The sequence below is a fragment of the Odocoileus virginianus genome, chromosome 26 (assembly GCF_023699985.2).
Source record: "Odocoileus virginianus isolate 20LAN1187 ecotype Illinois chromosome 26, Ovbor_1.2, whole genome shotgun sequence".
Classification (NCBI taxonomy): Eukaryota; Metazoa; Chordata; class Mammalia; order Artiodactyla; family Cervidae; genus Odocoileus; species Odocoileus virginianus.
In genome coordinates, this window is record NC_069699.1 from 6,189,872 (window position 1) to 6,196,088 (window position 6,217).

Below are 6,217 nucleotides of genomic sequence, written 5' to 3' on the forward strand. Positions count from 1 at the left end.
CCCCATTTTAAAGACGAGAAAGCTAAGGCTCAAATGTTAAGTCTCCAGCCTCACTCATGAGTTCAGATTCATGACTGAAACACAGGATGTCTGGCTTCTCCCCAGCAGATAATTTTAAAGGAAAGAAAACAAACAAGCAAAAAAAGTTTGTAATTTACTACCAAAATAATAACACTCCTTACACATAACAGTCTTTCTTTGAATATCTATACAATAATTCCACCGAGAATCTGCTTTCCTCTGAATTGCTGTTAAAAAGAAAAGGACAAGGAGACGAAGGAAATGGGTAGAAAAATTAAGGGAAAAAACAGCATAAGAAACATCTACATTTTTTTCATAATCAGTCACTAAATGTATCTGGGAGTACAAGTTTATTTTTAACTGGCAACAAGACTGAAATAGATCATATAAATACAGGAGGCTGACTTCCTGACCTATTTGTTCATTATTTGTGATAATAGTGGAAACTTTGAGTCAACTTTGTTCTGACACTGGACTTTATTTTCCACATGGAGACTGACAGACAGATCACCACACTGCTAGTTTAAAACTATACTTCCAACAAATATCCATCAAGAGGGGCATTGTGTTAGTGATACTAGAGTGTGGGGGTTGGGTGGCTTACCAAAGACAGATCACAATTGCTCCTCAAAGGTTAAAAGGTGTTCAGAGTGTTAAAATGAGTGTTCAGGGCAGCTTTATTCATAAGTCCAAACTGGAAACACTCCAAACATCCACCAATTGGAAAATTGATGACTGTGGTACATAGCCATACAATGGAATTCTACAAAGCAATAAAAAAGCAAACTACTGATACACTCGCCAATGAGGATGAATCTCAAAAACACCATGCTGAGCACAAGAAATCATATTCAAAAGAATATACACTCTGTGATTCTATAATCGAAAGTGGGATCCGGCTGCCCACCGCTCAAAAGCCATTGACGAGGCAAGGCTGGTGGAAAGGAAAGTTCGCTCTATTTTGAATGCTGGTAACTTGGGGGTGGGAGGGTAGGGGGCGTTGCGGATGCCCATCCAAAGGCTGACTCCCCTCAACTGGCAAGAGTTTTTATAGGCTGAGGGAGAGGGCCGCATGCAAAAACGTACAGTCAGCAGTGACAGACATCTTGAAATTGGTCATCAGTGGTCTGGTCAGTGTCATCTTGATTGTTTTAGGCAGAGTTAATCTTCAGTTCCAGGACAGGTTTCTTTCCATTCCTCTGAGGCCAGTTCTCAGAACTGTGCCCCTTACGTCATGGCTACTTCCCAGGTGGTGCAGTGGTAAGGAATCCAGCTGCCAACGCAGGAGACGCGGGAGACTCAGGTTTGATCCCTGGATGGGGACGGGCCCCCGGAGAAAGAATGGCAACCCACTCCAGTATTCTTGCCTGGGAAATCCCGTGGAGCGAGGGGCCTGGCGGACCCTGGTCCACGGGCTTGCAAAGAATGGGACACGACTGAGCAAAACCGGGCATGCGCACACGCAAGTCATGGCTACAGTCTGGTCATCGTGAGTCAACTTCTCCACCCAACTGGGGTTCCCGTATCCATAAGGTAACTCACGGGATCTGGTTCAGAATATCATCTAAAGCCCTTGAGGAGGAACTAAAGGTCCTCGACGAGGCTTAGTGACTAAACCATTACTATCTGGTCTCCTTTGACTGTTTTCCTTTGTTTCTGCATGTTCTCACTTCTCATTAAATTTATCCCTTGGCTAAAGTTTTTCCACAGACAAAAGGCAAGGGGGACAAGGATCTGCTCTGTTTCAGTTCTGATTACAGGAAGTTCTCATACAAGGAAAACTTACTGATGGTGATAAAAGTTAGAAGAGTGGTTATCAGAAAGAATGGCAGTCAGTGGGTATTGACTAGGAAAGGGCCTGAGAGAACTTTCTGCAGTAATGGACACGTTCTATGTCTTGACCTGAGTAGTGATTATTGAAGTGTATGCATAGGCATCAATTCAACAAGCTATGCACGTAAGACTAGTACATGGTGTATTTACTACATTTATGTTAAAACTAATAAAAAATGGTTAAAAAGTTAAGAATCAATTAAAGGAAAATAAGAGATAAAAGATTCATGGTCTATTGCAGTGCTATCCAGTAGAAACATAAAATATATGCAATTAAGTTTCTTCTAGTAGCCACATTTTGAAAAGTAAAAAAAAAGAGGTTGTACTTGGTAACATATAGATTATATTTCATAATATTTTATTTAATGATATTTTTAAAATAACATTTAATAAAATTATAGGCAATATTTTCACATTTATATTTATACAAATATTTTATCAATATATTTATCAATATATATTTATATAAATATTTTATCAATATTCAGATGTTATTTAGACCTGTGATCAAAATGAAAATTATTAATAAAGTATTTTATGTATTAGACAGTGCATTTAAGTCTATTGAAATTAATACCAATTTAGAATTAGAAAACAAGTTATTACATGTATAACTGAATACTTCACTGTATACCTAAAATAACACTGTAAATTAATTAAACTCCAACAAAAAATTTTAGGTATTTAAAAAAAGCAAAAAATAAAATTATATCATATTTCTAAAAAAAACTGAAGAAAACTCAAGTTCTGAGTTCTTAGTTATGTAAACTTAGTCATGTAAACTATCAGTTTGTCTGAGCATCAGTGTTTCAGCCTAAATAAAGGAAATTAATAACAATTGTGGGGAGAGAGACCCTCCTACATGAGTCTCACATACGTCTTGCTCGGTATGCCAACAAAGAAGACCCTGACTGTTACTGACAACGGCTTTTGGTTTCCTTAATCAGTAGAAATTGATAAGTGACTTCTCTGGTGGTCCAGTGGTTAAGAATCTGCCTGCCAAAGCAATGGACATGGGTTCGATCCCTGTTCTGGGAAGATTCTACATGCCATGGTGCAGCTAAGCCCATGTGCTGCAACTTCTGAAGCCGGAGCACCCTGGAGCCTGTGGTCTGCAACAAGACAAGCCAGCGCATTGAGAAGCCCACGCACCACAACTGGAGAGTAGCCCCCACTCACCGCAACTAGAGAGAGCCGCGTGGAAGACCCAGCACAGCCAAAAACTTAAAAATTAAATTAAAAAACAGAAATCGGTAAGAGGCCATACAAGAAATCCAGGTAAGGCTTTATTGGCGGTCTCTGTTGCAGCAGGGCAGGGAGTGAAAACAAATAAGTTTCCTTTGCTTGCTTGCTCACTTCCTGGGCTGCCGCAGGCTGAGCTGGTTTCTTCTATGGGGTGAGGATGGGGCAGGTCCGGGGTGGGGCCAGAGGGCAGGTGTGGGTGGTTTGGCCATTGCTTTGGTGGTGGTGTGTGCACCTTTCACTTCCTAATGTACTGCCTACATGCACAGTACCCTGCTCTTGCTCCTGGCTGTTCAGAAATGGCAGTTGGGGTTTTTGGCCTTTTTGTATCTTGTTGTCCATAATTTGCCCCAGCCAGGCATACATGCAGTTGTTTTTAGTCCCCCCTAGTGCCTTTATACTTTGCTGCCAAAAGAGACATTAGTCTGGGTAGGAACACTGAGGTGAGGGCTCCCAGGTCCCAGGTTCCAGCTTGCCTCGTGGCCGCTCTTCCCCTGGTATGTCTGCAGTGAGCAGCCTCGAGGGGTGAAACAATGTCTCCCTCCAGGACAAAGAACAGGTTACTTAGGGCTTGCTCTAAAGTGGAGGATTTCCCAGCCTCTGTTTCTCTCCTGTGACTGAACCCTGTGAAATCTGGGTGGAGGCAAGCTTATGCTGGTTATTTGCCTTGAGTGGAAAAGGCTTTTGGTTCTGACCCAGGAGTCTTGGCGCTTCCGTTAGCATCTATGAAACAGCAAATGGCTGAGTAATTAGCTTGTAAGTAGAGTAAAATCAAATCCCATTTCCAACAATCAAAGGGTTTTTTTTTCTTTTTTCGGTAAAAATAAAATGAAATCCATTAGAAGTGAAAATATTCCATCAAAGAATATGAAAAAGAACATATATATATATGTATAACTGAATATATAAATATATATAGGTACAACTACTGTACAGAAGAAATTTACACAACACTGTAAATCAACTATACTTCAATAAAATTTTACAAAAAGATTTCATCAATGTAGCAGATATATTTGAAAAACAATACCAGGTGGCATATAATGAACCCCTAGACAAATTAAACACAAGTATTAAGGAAGTCTGGCTAAAACAATCAGACAAAACTTCACAGATCGCTCTAGAAATTAATGATGAAATAGACCTACCGGTTGCAGCAATGTTATAAAATTATTTCTGTGAGTAAATATTTTCTCATAAATTTCCAATATAAGAAATCCAGGGACTTCCCTGGTGGTCCAGTAGCTAAGGCTCTGCCCTCCCAATGCAGAGGGCATGGTTTCAATCAGTCAGCAAACTAGATTCCACATGCCATGACTAAGACCTGCTGCAGACCAAAAAAAAGAGTCAAAGGTAGGTTCCCAAAGACTAGAATGCTTTGTTGAAGAATGGGGCTAAAAGTTAAAAGGGTGATCAAGTCCAGATGCATTGAGAATTATAGTGTTTAATCACCCTGCCTATTGGGTAGGCTTTATCCAACTATACTACCAATGACTTCAAGTCTCCTAACTTCCCACTATGACACGGGGGTACAGGACTTATTTATGTATTTCTTTAACTAGAAAATACCTTTGGGTTTCCTACCATTTTTAAGAATTTGAGTTACATTCCCATGGGTACCCAACCTCTGGGATCTAAAGCCTAATGATCTGAAGTGGAACTGATGCACTAAATCGCATCATAAATGTAATGTACGTGAATCATCCCCAAACCACACATCCCAGTCCATGGAAAAACAGTCTTTCAGGAAACCAGTCTCTGGTGCCAGAAAGGCCAGGGGCTGCTGCTATGAGGGATCATTCAAAGCCAGAGGGAACTTAACACTTCTTGGCGAGAAGAATTTAACTCAAAACTTTCAACTTCAAAAATGTTTGTTATCATGCTAGATGTAGAAGTAGTCATAAATGAGTGGGGTCCAAGGTGGTAAAAATGATTCTCACATGGCAGATTTAAGAGATGCTTCTATAGATAGGAGCAAATGAGGCAAGTGGGAGTTTGGATGTGACCTCAGCAAGGAGAAGCAGGGAAGGGCTCCCAGGGACAGGGAAGGAATCTGGATGCAGAGGCAGGAAATACCAGGCTGAGCTCAGCAATCATGGCCTGGCCATTTCAGTTGGTTCCTGGGACCTATATGGAGGAGTTCTTACCAGAATTTTTAAACCCTAAAAAGGTTTTGTCACATGCGTTCAATAAGGAAAATAAACAATATCCCACTTTTTCATGACAGCCAATCTTCCTTTCCATAAGAGTCTGGAAAAATAGAAAATTTTATGTGCAACAAATGATAAGAAATTTTGGTGGTTTCATGTTATCAGGGTGTCCAGTGATGGTTTCCCATCAAACACATCAAAGGTGAGTTAGAATGTGGTAAGAAAGCCGTGAAAATGTCGCTGGGAATCATTGCTTTAATGTGAGATTTCTTGCTCAGTCCACAAGGATGTACTCAGCCAATATCTTCAAAAATAAATTTTCCATCTTATAAAAGACTTTTAAAATTTTTAAATGTTTTTGGGCCACACTGAGCTGGGCATGTGGGATCTTAGTTCCCTGACCAGGGGTCAAATCCACACCCCCTGCATTGGAACGCCGACTCTTAACCACTGGGCCACCAGGGATGTGCCCTGTTTTAAATTTTTCCATGACAAAAAAAAAAAAAAAAAAGACCTACTAATTCTCATTAAATCAATTCCTGCTCAGCTGCTTATGACTGGATATTTTCTTCCAAGTGTCACTTTTTTATTTCATTTACCAGTGCACTGTCTGATAAGAAAAAAAACACACAAAAGTTTGTGTTTTGAGACTTTCATTTCTGTCTGATTTTCTTTCAGTTCAACTCAGTTCAGTTCAGTCACTCAGTCATGTCCGACTCTTTGCGACCCCATGACTGCCTCAAGCCAGGCCTCCCTGTCCATTGCCAATTCCTGGAGTTCACTCAAATTCATGTCCATTGAGTTGGTGATGTCACCCAGCCATCTCATCCTCTGTCATCCCCTTCTCCTCCTGCCTTCAATCTTTCCCAGCATCAGGGTCTTTTCAAATGAGTCAGTTTTTCCCATCAGGTGGCCGAAGTACTGGAGTTTCAGCTTCAGCATCAATCCTTCCAATGAACACCCAGGACTTG